This window comes from Siniperca chuatsi, linkage group LG15, assembly GCF_020085105.1.
Source record: "Siniperca chuatsi isolate FFG_IHB_CAS linkage group LG15, ASM2008510v1, whole genome shotgun sequence".
In the NCBI taxonomy this organism is placed as follows: Eukaryota; Metazoa; Chordata; class Actinopteri; order Centrarchiformes; family Sinipercidae; genus Siniperca; species Siniperca chuatsi.
In genome coordinates this window covers 3,387,259-3,400,328 of record NC_058056.1, presented here as the reverse complement: position 1 = coordinate 3,400,328, position 13,070 = coordinate 3,387,259, and the positions used below count along the sequence as shown (strand labels likewise).

The following is a 13,070-nucleotide window of genomic DNA, read 5'->3' as shown; positions in this document are numbered from 1 at the left end:
CACACCCTGCATATCTTGTCAGCAACTGTTAATGCCTAGAGTTGTAATGTTGTGGAGTACAGCAGGACCAGACTGGAAGTAAATTTCACCTGTGTTGTTCTTTCGTCTTTGTTCTGAAAAAGAACCACAAGCTACTAATGGTTCACCTTAGAACAAATACTGCCATTCTATGTATTAATAAAATCACAATCGCCACTGATTTTGATGTCTGAATGCCAGTACTAAAAAGCCTTAAACTGCAATTACTGTACTTAAATGGTCAATGCTGGCTCCATTAGACTTTATTGGACTCACCCTCACCTTCTCTCTACAAGTATAAAATCAAAAAAATATTTCCCAGAAGTACAGACTCAATAGCTAATTTTGTTTTAATGTGCATCTTGGGCTCAAGATATGTGGGGACTTTGTGTGATTTAGGAATTTACATTCCAAATCTGGTTCATGAAGGATGTGTTTCACTCAAATGTACTCACAATTCTGGAAGAGGAAGAAAAAGCAAGGAATCCTGGTGAAACAAAAAAGCTTTATCAGAAAACTCAGAAAGAGCAACAGATGGGGGATCCATCTAGGGCGTGGCATGTAACAGGTGAGCATATCCAAAGTACAGAAATTAGTACAATGTAGAGAAATGGAATGACAATATACAATCAACGATGACAAAATATCAAAGCTACAAAGTAGTAGAAATACAGAATGATTCAACTTGACGAAGCTCCAGAGCAGGGGAACAGCTTCTTGGTACTTGACGAACGTCCAACAAGCAGCTCCTTAGCGCACCCAGCGCCGGTGTTGAGAAATCCCCCGGTTGTTGGTCGAAAATGGATCCAGAGAAGTCCTGGTGGGCCCAGGTGGTGGCAGAGACAGTACAGTACCAGCAGCAGCAGCAGCTCCGAGACGTCTTCTTCTTCAGAGAGTTCACGCAGTAAGTCTTTTAAATATATACATACATCATAGATAATTTAACCCTGCAAATGTAATACCAAACGTCTCAGTCTGTATCAATGCTTTTGTTTATCCGATGCTCAATACACAATTAACATTATTATGCCATATGCCTTTGTTTTGTTAAAAGGTCGTTACTAGCCAACATACTGTAAACTACTGAAGAAAAAATGTTTTTAAAAAAGTATTGGATTAAGAGCCTTCATAAATTTGATCTCTGGCACATCTGGAGGGAACAATAAAAATTGTAAACCAAACATAACCAAAACACTTTAACCAAACACTTTCCCCCTTTATTTTTCATTCATTTTATTTTTTTACTTGACAGTTTTCTCAGAGTCCTTGCAAGAGTCCTGAATTCAAACTGTCCTCACTGTGTAAAGTCTTAGGTAGCGTGGTCTGATAACCTGATGACCCGACCTGGTAGTGAAAGTCTGCTGGTCTCCCGCTTGACCCTGGTCTATCACTTGCTCCCTTGGTGTCTGTACCACAGCCCCTGTTTGTGTAGGTGTGGCAGACATGCAATGGTTGTGTCTAAGGTGACGATGATTCCTTCTCAGAACACCTCCTGACTCCAGTTCCACCTCATGAGGTCTATGGCTTACAGGTTTAATCACTTTTGCCGCTTTCCAGACCTTATGTGGTTCAAAAGGCTGAACTCTCACACAGTCGCCTTTTTTAAGAGAGTCCATGTCCTTCGCTGTGCGGTTGTTGTATTTTTCCTGTCTCCGTCTAATGTGTATCAGTCCTTGTGTGTTGTTGTTACTGACTCCAACAGAGTGTCTTTGGTAAGAAGAAGGGTCCTTGTCCTCCTACTTAGAAGTCTCTGTGCCGGGCTCATATTAAAGTGGTCATATTATGATGTTAAGAGTACGATCTAGACCTGCTCTATAGGAAAAGGCATAATAGTCAAAAAACGCCATATTTTTGCTCATACTGCACATTGCTGCAGCACCTCTTTTCACCCCGTGTCTTGAATGCGCCGTTTTAGAGTGAAGCATCTTACTTCTATTCGATCTTTGTTGGGAGTTGCACATGCGTAGTACTTAGCCTATCAGAAGCAGAGTAGGGCGGGTCCTGACGAGCAAGGTAGTGTGATCCAAAACAAAGCCGCTTCAGCCGGTAACTATGGCTTCGGTTCAGCCATTACGGTTCAGCTGTACATGTTCCAACAACCTGAACGAGCTTCACAACCGAGACTTGAGCAAGACATTTCAGAGTGGTAAGTTATTAATTTGTAGCTAATTTAACTTTCATAGGTAATGTTTTGACTGTGAACTGTCTCTACATCAGAGGTTTCTATCGTATTTCAAGGCCAACCGAAATGTTAGTTTATTGACTGCCTGGAGGGTATGTAGCGTTATTTTAATTTCATATTTAGGTGTACTTGTGGAAACCTCTCAATTCATGCATTATGATGCATGTTACATTGTGAAGTAGATACGTTACGGAAGTAAAGGCAGGACTACAATTCAATTCAATTTTATTTATTTATATAGCGCCAATTCATAACAGAAGTTATCTCATTGCACTTTTCCTATAGAGCAGTTCAGGCAGTTCAGGAGCAGTGTTTTCTGTGGGAGAGGGTAACTCCATTGGAGTGGACTTTGGGCTTTTTTACTTTGCAAACCCATTACATGCACAAAAAGATATATAACACAACAAAGGAAAGGGGAAAAGCCAAAAAGCATAATATGATCACTTTAAGACCTTGGCTCTGTGTATTTCAATGGTCCAGTATAGCCAAGTATGGATCCTGTCCCGCAGCTATGGTTTTCGGCATGAGACGCTTGGCTGTTTTTACTGCCAATTCAGCTTTCCCATTCCTCTGAGCGTATCCAGGCAAGGATGTCCTGTATTCCCACATTTGGCTGAATCACTGAAACTCTCGATACATCCGGTATCCCCTGTCGTGCAAAGTGGGCCTTTAGCTTTCTGATTACTGTGCTACTCCGAGTGTCCGGTAGATAATCTATCTCCCAAAAGTTAGAATATTAATCTACAGTTATCAAGTAGTCCTTGTTATTAAAGGAAAACAAATCTATACCCACCTTGGCCCAGGGTCTGCATGCCATATGATGAGGGGGTAGTGTCTTTCTTTGTTACTACTACTGACCTGCATATGTCGCATTTGGAGATGAAAGTCTTTATGTACTCATTCATCCCTTGCCAATATACACATTCCCTCACACGCCTGAGACATCCTTCTACTCCAAGATAAGAGGAGTGGACACGACGAGTGATATCAGCTCTGAGTTCATCAGGTATCACTGCTATCTCTCCTCTGCATAGTATGCCATCCTGGAAACTCAGTTCCTCCTGGAATGAGTGGTAGTGCAAAATGTCTGTTGTAATGTAATTTGTGTTCTGTAGCCACCCTGTGAGAATCTTCCCTATCTTCAAACTCGTCATGTGTTTGTCACATCTTTCCTCATTTGTCACACGATCCAGTTCTTTTTTCACTATGCTGTCAATGGCCAGGATATTCTTGTACTGTACTTTAATTAACCTCATGGCTTCGCTGGCCTTCCTGCCCAGTAAAGAATGCTGCCATTCTGGTCCACCACTTGAAACTCCAGTCTGTACAGTTTATTGTTTCTGGGGTTTCTGACCTTGACCTTAAATTTACCAAGCGGACATAACCTGGTCTTATTATTATACATCACAAGCACCTTCTCTGTGTGTTCCAGCTCTTGTGTCTGGGTTTAGGAAATGTATGGGGATGACACTGCAGGTAGCTCCACTTTCTATCTGGAAGTGTTTTGTCTATCATCATTCCTGCAAAGAGTTGTTGGCCTTGACCGAGGCTCTCTTTCACTTGGTTTACCGTCTCATTGTCCCCATTTACTTCTGTTATGGTCATAATGTCCTCATATGCATCACTGTTTTGCTCTGAGACAACATGTATTGGCTAGCTAACGTTACTGCATGTAATGTTATATTGGCCTTATTCCCTGAGAGAAATCCATCGGATTATTATTATTTTATGTGCATCAATATAGCTATGGTAAGGAATTATATGTAGATCGGAATGGCAGATGTGCTTTCCCGGGAGGGTGTAAAATTAGCTAACCAAAAGCAGGTGATTATTTTGCTTTGGAATGTAGAATTACGCACCTTCCAGCCACATTGGCGGGTAATGCTAGTTTTTAATAGGGCACGGTAAAAAAAAAAAAAAGATGCAGCAAAGGACTGTGACCACACAATTGTCTAAAAGAACACTTAGCAAAAGAAAGAATAAAGGTATGTTGAGAGATCAAATTCTTAGTTTGTCTTTGTAAACGTCTATGATGTTAACAGACAGGTATGCACAATATAATTGTGGAAAGACAATACTCCTGTCACACTGATGTTACTGCTGTGGTAAACCCTTTCATTAGTCATTGTACACAGACAGTAAACTTATCGTTAAATTTTAGACTTTCAGTACGCTAACGTTCCATGCCATGCATCCTCTATGAAATCTTGCAACTTTAATGGTCGAAGTACAGACATTTTAACATTTAAAATGTTAACATTTAAGTCTGTTCTATTTACATAGCTCCACCTCTCTTACACATATAAACACTATACATAAACAACTCTTATTAGAATCCTGTAATATACTCTCAGCTGCTATGCATTCGTCATCTTTTATGTATTTGTTATTCTCGGTCCCCCTCTAGCAACAAAGGCCACCTACAAGTTGGAGAAGGTGCTAATGAACAAGTGTGGTCTTGGTGATGTGAAAAACCTGAGCCCTCTCTACCAAACATCTGCCTTGGAGGGGGTTCCACAGTGTGATTCTGCAATTCGCACCAAAAGACGTGGCATTTACTAACGGCCGGGCCGCACTGCCTACCTGAGCAGCACATGTGTGTTGTGGTACCGCTGTCCCCGTGGAAACAACACACGTGTGCAAGCCACAGCAGTTCAGCGAGACAGCCCCCACACACAGGTAGACAGAGGTAGGTAGTGTGGCCCAAGCGTAAATATTTTGGAGTAATCCCAAGTTGTGTCCATGGTCAAGACCAAATATACTACTGGTTAGTTAATTCTTAATTGTCTGTTGGTATCTCCATCCTAATATTTGCATGATTCCAAACACATTTGCCCCACTGGCAAGATTTTGGCATCACCTGAGCGACAAGATGTTGTACATTTGCCAATTGCACTTGGTTTTTCCTTTCATTTGAAACCCATCTTCAACTACACATAGTTGCAGGTCTTCTGACTGCTTTAGTGATGTGGACACCAAGGTACTTGAAGCTGTCCACCCTCTCCACCAAGCACCCGTTGATAAGGGGGGCGTAGTTGCTTCCCTGCTTCTTCCCAAAGTCCACTATCAGTTCCTTAGTCTTGCTGATATTCAGGAGTAGGTTTTTGTCCTGACACCAGCGGGTCAGGTCCTCTACTTCCTACAGGTAGTTCTTTTCATTACAACAGGTAGCTCAAAAGGCAGCCCTGGGGTGCTCCGGTGTTAAGGATGAGGGTGGAAGACAGGACTGGGGAGCTGCCTGCAGTTCACAGAAGGGATAGACGCTAACAGACATTGAGTATTTGAACCCCCCCCCCCCTCTTTTAATTGACTTTTAGATTCCCCTCCTGCTTGTGGGTTCTTATTTAATTATTGGACTTTTACTTATCTTAGCTCTGGTTGAAATCATTTTAGTCTAGGCTTATTTAATTTTTTTTTATCTAGTTTTAATTATTTGTGTGTTTATTACATTTTTGGACTACATTTTAAGGTAATAATATAAAGTTAGTTTTTAAACTATTTAAGTTGTTGTGTCTTTGGAATCCCTATGCTGCTCTTCCCCCAATTTTAAAAATAACTGCCAATTGTATCCCTGGAGACCCAGACTCCATAACCTAGGTGGGGTTGTCTGCAACAATCATAGTTGTTTTTATTTAAGATTTCCATCGGAAATTTATTTTACAATGTATTTAACTTAAATTATTATTATTATTATTCCGTCTCCCACGACACTTGCATCTCTCGCTCAGATCCCCACTGAGAAGAGCTAAGACGCAAGGAAGAGATGTGAGTGAGGGAAGTGGGTAGCCACGTAAGCCAAATGGAAAGCACTCTCTGACAGTACAGTTGTCAGCGCGTTCGTTTATTTGCAAAAGAAAGATCTGGAGAGAAGCTATTTCTTAATTTGGCATTTATTAAAACATTGGTGGATCAAAACATATCTTGTACAAGGATCTTTTCTATTCAATGAGACAGGACGAGTTGACTTCTGTTTTTAACCAAAACCAGTCTTTACCTAACCCTAACCAAGTTGTAGCACTGTAGGTATTTACAGATAGCTAGGACCTGAGTACAGGTTCAGATGAGCAGTTTATAAGTACAACTCAGGAATCACAGACCATGGGATACATTTTAACTGCAGGCTTATGTACTGTATGTGAACAATTAGTAGTAGACCTACACATAAATTGGTACCAGATCACACATTTCACACACTTGTGCATTTAAATCCCTTGAAACTAGAGCTGGGCGAAATAGCTGAAAAATCTATTACTCATTTCATATCAGTCAATATCGATAATTATTGATAATTTTTACTGACCTATTTTAAAAGATGCAATGTGTAAGAATTTAAGACGTAAGAGTTTAAAACATTCAGAAACAGGAAAATATAACCATACACCTTCTGAATTCAAGTCTTTTACCGAACTAAGACCAGTTTAACTGCCTTGTTAACTCATTGTAAACACACTTCGTTCAAACTCGACAGAAACAAAGTAAAACTCCACAAAACAGTCTTAGTCTTTCCACTGTTCCAACAAACAAACTCTGGTGTGGCTACCTCTCTGATGCCCGACCTCATTCTCGCTCCTCTCCCGCTTGACGCCTCTCCTGCCCCCGCCGTGACTTTGTCGTCCCCGGAGTCCTGGTCGGCGTCATTGTAAATCACATCGGTAGTGTATTCCCTGTCGCAAACTGGCCTCCGTCTGTCCCGGTCAGGCTGTGTTCACTGGGAGGCTGCCTGCTCGCCGGCTCCGTTTGGGGGGCCCATTCCTGCGCCCGTCAACATTCCCCGCTGTGGCCCCACGCCCCGCTCCTGAAAACCTCCTCCTCTCGGCCGTCCAAAGCTCCTGTGCTAGAACCGCTAAGTTTGCTGCACAGCAAATTTTAAAAACAATTTCCTGACCGTCTGCACTCCACACTGTTTCTGTTGTTGTTGTCACATGTCAATGGTGCAACCGAACAACACCTGTTGATTGGCTGTTTGCGTGTCACTCGTAGCACGCTCCATAATCAAGGGATATGATAGGCTGTTCATGAGCCGGGGCGTATTTGTTATGTGTTTTCATGGCGGTTTGCATTTAATGCATTTAAGTGAAGGCCCAGGCCTACTTGAAACCATCCAAAATAAAACCCAAATCTCAGGAAAAATAAGTATTTCTCAGTTTGCTTTGATTTAAACCTATTTGAGTTCAAGAGATAATTTTCAACTTAGGTTACCTTTAGTTGTTATTTAGTTTCTCATTTTTCATTGAGTTGACTCAGCTCTAAGTTCTCATTTTATCTTAGTTAGGCCTATTTAAGAGTTTAGTTCTTCCTTCTAGTTTAGATACTTAACCAGTACATAAGTTTAGAATTTACAGTAAACCATTTGCATTACAAATTCGGCACAAAGTAAATGGAAAATAAAATACAATACAGAAGCAAAGATACAAAACAAAAAATTCCACAGAACAAGATATATGATCAATAAACTTAAATTACACAATCAGTCCTTTTATTAAGTCCTTTACAAGTCCAAATGAGTTACACTGCGTGTTGCAGCACTGAGGGTTTAGTCCTGCCATGATTCAGGTGTATGAATCAGTGTCCTTATCCTTGGAGTGTAGGTTGCTCTTGCAGAGGCAGACACCTATCCATCGTGAATTCTCTTAAGGGTGGTTAGCCATCTTCGTTCCCCAGCTTGAATTGAGAAGCTACATGCAACAGGCATGGTCAAGTTTAGCCTCTGTAGTAAAGTGAGGTGAACCATTATAGGGTGCGGTTCAGATTAAATTAACAATTGACCTGTATTCAGGTGCTAGTCCTCCTAAAGTACTTAATTTTATTACGAAATATGTAAGTCTAAAATATTTGTATGTATGAATATTGCACTATTGTAAATGTTAATTAACTTCATTACTAATGTTATTTAATTTGCTTGCAATATATTTATTTGTTTAAGGTTATATTAACTTAGGTTACAAAGTGGTTTTAGTTTTATAAACCTAACCAAAGAACAGATCAGAAAAAAATCACAAGTCATTTTTGTAAGAGTTTGTTAGGGTTGTACAGTTGAGTTCTGTTAGCCAGCCCCATTTTGGATCTTTTTCCCGCTGGAAAAATACCTGAATTTAAATAGATAATGGACTCCCTGGAAGAAGATCCCTATGCAATTAGTTACAATACCTAATCTTGTGTTTATGTTTGGTTGGACTCAGAGACAGGTGTTTCAAATCATTTGGAATGGGTTGGAAGGCTTGTACTGCTTGCCCTTACATGTTGTCGAACCTCTGCTTTTGCAAGGGGTTGTAGAGGTACAGAGGATCTACAAGTTAACATGATCCATAGTCAGAATTGCCACAGTTATGAGAATAAGACCCAGGTTGAAAAATACCAGAATTTGATACAATGTGCTAGCAGGGCATACAATGTAACTTACAGCAGCTGAGTCACATTACTCACCCTTGATACTACAACTAAGAAGACTGAGATCATACTACTGAACCTGTTCTCCCTTAAGCATTTGGACAGGATTAACATTACAGGGGGAGGTGGGGAATAAAATATTTACAGTGCCCCTCTGTAATTTAATTCATCATTCCGGACAGCATTTTAATCATCAGGAATTACAGGATATGGTCCGTAATACACATGGACATTCCACAGGACAAAGCCACAAGAGAAAGCCTAAAGCCTCCCTACGGGGGCCCAGGAGAGTTGAAGGGGAGACATTGAGGGAGATACGTGAGGCAAAGCTACTGCATAAGGTGAATTTGAGTCAAAGATTTTACAGAGAAGGAATACAAATCTGTCAAATCTGAACACTCAGACATGAAACACAAATTGATATCATTCAGTGTGACTTACACTTCTAAAGGGTGCTATAATCTCTGATGTCCATCCATCCTAGGTGCTTCAGAAGTTACCTGAGAATCTTTTCATTTTTAAGTTTTCTTCAGTATCCAAGTAATCCAGTAATAGTGGTCTGTACATCCATGGGTATAGTGCAAACAGGAACTGCTAATAGCTAATTCAGAATACTTGTAATAGTGCCAATTTGTAATGTAAACGTTATGTTTTTAAAGTTACGTTTTTAAAACTTAGTTTTTCTTATATTATTCTTATGTACTCAAGTTATGAAGTAATCCAAGTTAAGTCAAGTTTTACTTTGTTTTCCATATACTCCTGGTTGTATTTTACCATTTTTCCTTTTATATGCTCATTGACCCTTATATAGTTGTACTCATATACAATTTTATAATCATCTACTTATAAACCTGTATATTCATGTACTGATATACTCAGGTACACATATGTAATCATCATGAGTCAGCAAGCTGGATTATTTCCACAGGAAATGTAAGAAGGAGGGTGTAAGGGGGGACTTTCCGAATGTTTGTGCAGGATGTAACGTACACACGATGGGCAAGTCCCTTTGCACAATGTATAAAAAGGCCAGACAGAAACAGATGAAGGCTTTTTGGGGCTTTCCACCGTGGTTGCTCCCTGCCACTCTGGTTTCTTTTTCTTTGATTGCTGATTTTTGAATTCTTTGTTACTTTTTAAGTTTGTTTGATTGTTGGACAGGTTTAGGTGGCTGGGACATAGGGAATAACAAGATAGGGGTAATTTCTACTCTATAAGAGCATTTGCTTTGAGCTTTTGATTAATAAAACCAAATGGATTGTTTTGATCTGTTGTTAATTGATTTAGCATGTTTTGAAAAATATAGCATGACAGACTTCTGAATTGACCATAGGCTGCAGCGAGGCAAACTTTTGCCACATTTCAGTGGATGTGCTGAAAAACTTTCAGCTTTGTAGGATGTAAGGGTAATTTTTTGAAGTTTGGAATGTGAAATTTACAGTACATTTGTATATATAAACTTTTCATATTAGTGGCACCCCTAGTGGTGCAGCGCAACACGCTTTAAGACTCCTTAAAAACTCTTGTCTCAAATTTCAGGTTGCTATCTCAATGCGTTCATGAGTTATTGCAAATGCAAGTTGGACCTGAAGGCCCACAGGCGCGACGCAAGTCACAGGTGTAGAGCAGCACAGGGATTTAAAAATATTCAGGTCAAAAATAGTAGTTTGGAAAAATAATTTTAGCAAATTAACTGTTTGAGGTATGACATGACTTCCTGTTTTACTGCAACCTACAGGAAGTTATTCCTTTGTAACTTGCTTCTATGTGCAAAGTCTCGTGCGGATCGGACTCACTGCCAAGGAGGAGTTCGGAAAAGTGTGTTCGCAAGTTTCATGATTGTCCAATAAAAGCGCCATCTTGCGGCCGATTGGAGACATATTGTGCACAGAGCTTTGGTGGGGAACAGGAAACTACTGGCCCAAGTTTCATGTTAACCGGACAGAGCTACATGGAGATATGACATCACTTCCTGTTTTTACTGCGACCCACAGGAAGTTTTTGCTTTATAACTTGTGGCTTTTTTGGAGTATCAAAATTCTTTTAATAACTTTAGATCATGATCATTCATAGATTTTATGAGCACAATTTTGTGCAGATTGGACTCACAGCCTAGGAGACATTAGAAAAACTAGGTTTTACATATTTCGCGATTTAGCAAAAAAAAACAATTATAGGTGGAAATGGGCGTGGCATATATCACAAGATGCAGCTCAATTCAGGGTGCATGTAAGGTTTTCGAATGTGTGACGTACTATGTGGGAGTTACTGGCCGAAATGCATTTACCTTGATTATAGCGCCACCTGCTGGTCGACCTGTGTCATTTTTGGTGTCTGAGGTGTGTGCAACACATACCATTAGAAGTTTAACGCTTTGATCTGGACCTGGTCAAATGTGGCCTAGATGTGACAAAAGCACTGAAATCTCCCTTTTTGCATTTTTACAAATAAAATGAAGAAAACAAAAGATTTCTGATTCATAGTCTGATTCGTGTTATGCCACATACATTTTTTGCCCTTGTAGTGCCCCCTAGAGGTCGACTTGAAAGAAAATTTCAGGGCATGTTTCAGGTTCTTATGTGGACATATCCTGTAAGTTTTGTGATGACTGGACAAACAATTTCTGATTTATAGTCTGATTTGTGTTATGCCACACTCATTTGTTTGCATTTGTAGCGACCCCTAGTGGTTGATTTGAATGAAACTTTTAGGGTATGTTTCAGGTACGTATGTGGACATATTCTGTAAGTTTTGTGATTATTATAACAACACCGCCACCTACTGGCCGATTGTCACCAAATTCTGCACAGAGCCTTGTGGAAAAGTACTGGCCCAAGTTTCGTGTTAATCAGACAAATCTTTGTGGAGATATGACATGAGTTCCTGTTTTACTGCAACCTACAGGAAGTTGTTCCTTTATAACTTGCGTATTTTTTGGAGTATCAAAATTCTTTTAATCACTTTTTATCAGGAGTTCAAAAAAGTAGGTTTTGCATATTTTGCAATTTTGTGAAAAAAATCATAGGCGGAAATGGGCAGCTCAATTCAGGGAACGCGTGCATGAAAGTGTGACGTACCGCATGGGAGTTACTGCCCAAAACGCGTTTACCTTTACTGGTTTATATTTAGATCAACGGTCGTGTCTTTGACAAAAGCTTCTACATACTATACCATGGAAAGACCATTTCTATATTTAGTTAGGCCACTGTTTTACAGCGAAAAATTTATTTCCCTCCAGATCATAACCAGAAGGATCTGTATTCTATTTGCTTTATCACACATTCAAATTAGAGAAGCAAAATGCAACTGTCAGATTGTTCCATCAGAGAAGAAAATAAAACACAGAGGAGGGTGAGCTGCTCATCCTGCTGCCTGTTTAATCAGGCCTCAGTATTTATATATTTATATATTTCCCAGGGAGGCTGGGTGACTGTCCGAAGGAAGTATAGCCCTAAGCAGAAAATCACGGTTCACCACCAACCTGTTCACATTTCTAACAAGTTCTTCCCACCAACTCTGATTATTAGCAGTTCCATTTTGAGAAACGTGAAGTTGACAACACCAGCGACCATAGTCAAATGTACTCCTGGGGCCAGAGCAGGCAACGTTAAATCCTATTTAAAACTGCTGGCTAAGGATAAACGTAAATACGGTAAGATTGTTATTCACGTCAGCGATAACGACTCCCGATTACGCCAATCGGAGGTCACTAAAGTTAATGTTGAGTCGGTGTGTACAAATGCAATAAGACAATATTGGACTTCGTAGTTTTCTCTGGGCCTCTGCCAAACCTGACCAGTGATGACATGTTTAGCCACATGTCTTCATTGCGCCACTGTCAAGGTGATGTCCAGTAAATGATGTGGGCTTTGTAGATAATTGGCAGACTTTCTGGGGAATACCTGGTCTGATTAGGAGAGATGGCATTCATCCCTCTTTGGATGTCTCATATCTAGAAATCTGGCCGAGTTTATTAGTGGACCAAAACCATGAAAACTCAGAGTTGAGACCAGGAGCCAGAGTTGCAGTCCTACACGCTTCTCTGCGCTTGGGTGATCCACCCAAAACTCCTTAGTGATGGTGTCTGCCCCCCACCACTTAAATTAATAAAATCAAAAGTTAACAGAAGAGGAGTTACACATAAAAAGCTAAACAAAAACGCTGAAATAGCACAACAAAATAGGATAATTAAATGTGGACTTTTAAACATCATGATCATCTCTGTCATCTAAAGCTGTATTTAAGCCGATTTAATATCAGAGTATCATATTGATTTATTTTGTCTTACTTGAAACCTGAATTTGTATCAAGTTTAGTCCTTAAAACAGATAAAGTAATTATTCTAGGTGATTTCAATATTCATGTGGACGTTGAATTTGTAGTACTGCGTTTATCTCATTATTAGATTCAATTGGCTTCTGTCAGAGTGTACATAAACCCACTCACTGTTAACCACACCCTCGGCCTTGTTCTGGTATATGGC

The 13,070-nt window shown here is 40.0% G+C and overlaps 1 long non-coding RNA gene across 1 annotated transcript; it reads right to left on the bottom strand.

Moving 5' to 3' along the window:
• Positions 1 to 509: 509 nt before the first annotated feature.
• On the bottom strand, positions 510 to 8,604 carry LOC122861873. Its single transcript, XR_006374591.1, has 2 exons — positions 6,741 to 8,604; positions 510 to 928 (listed from the first exon to the last, which is right to left on the bottom strand). It is a non-coding gene; the product is annotated as an uncharacterized LOC122861873 (long non-coding RNA).
• Between the last annotated feature and the right edge of the window lie 4,466 nt (positions 8,605 to 13,070).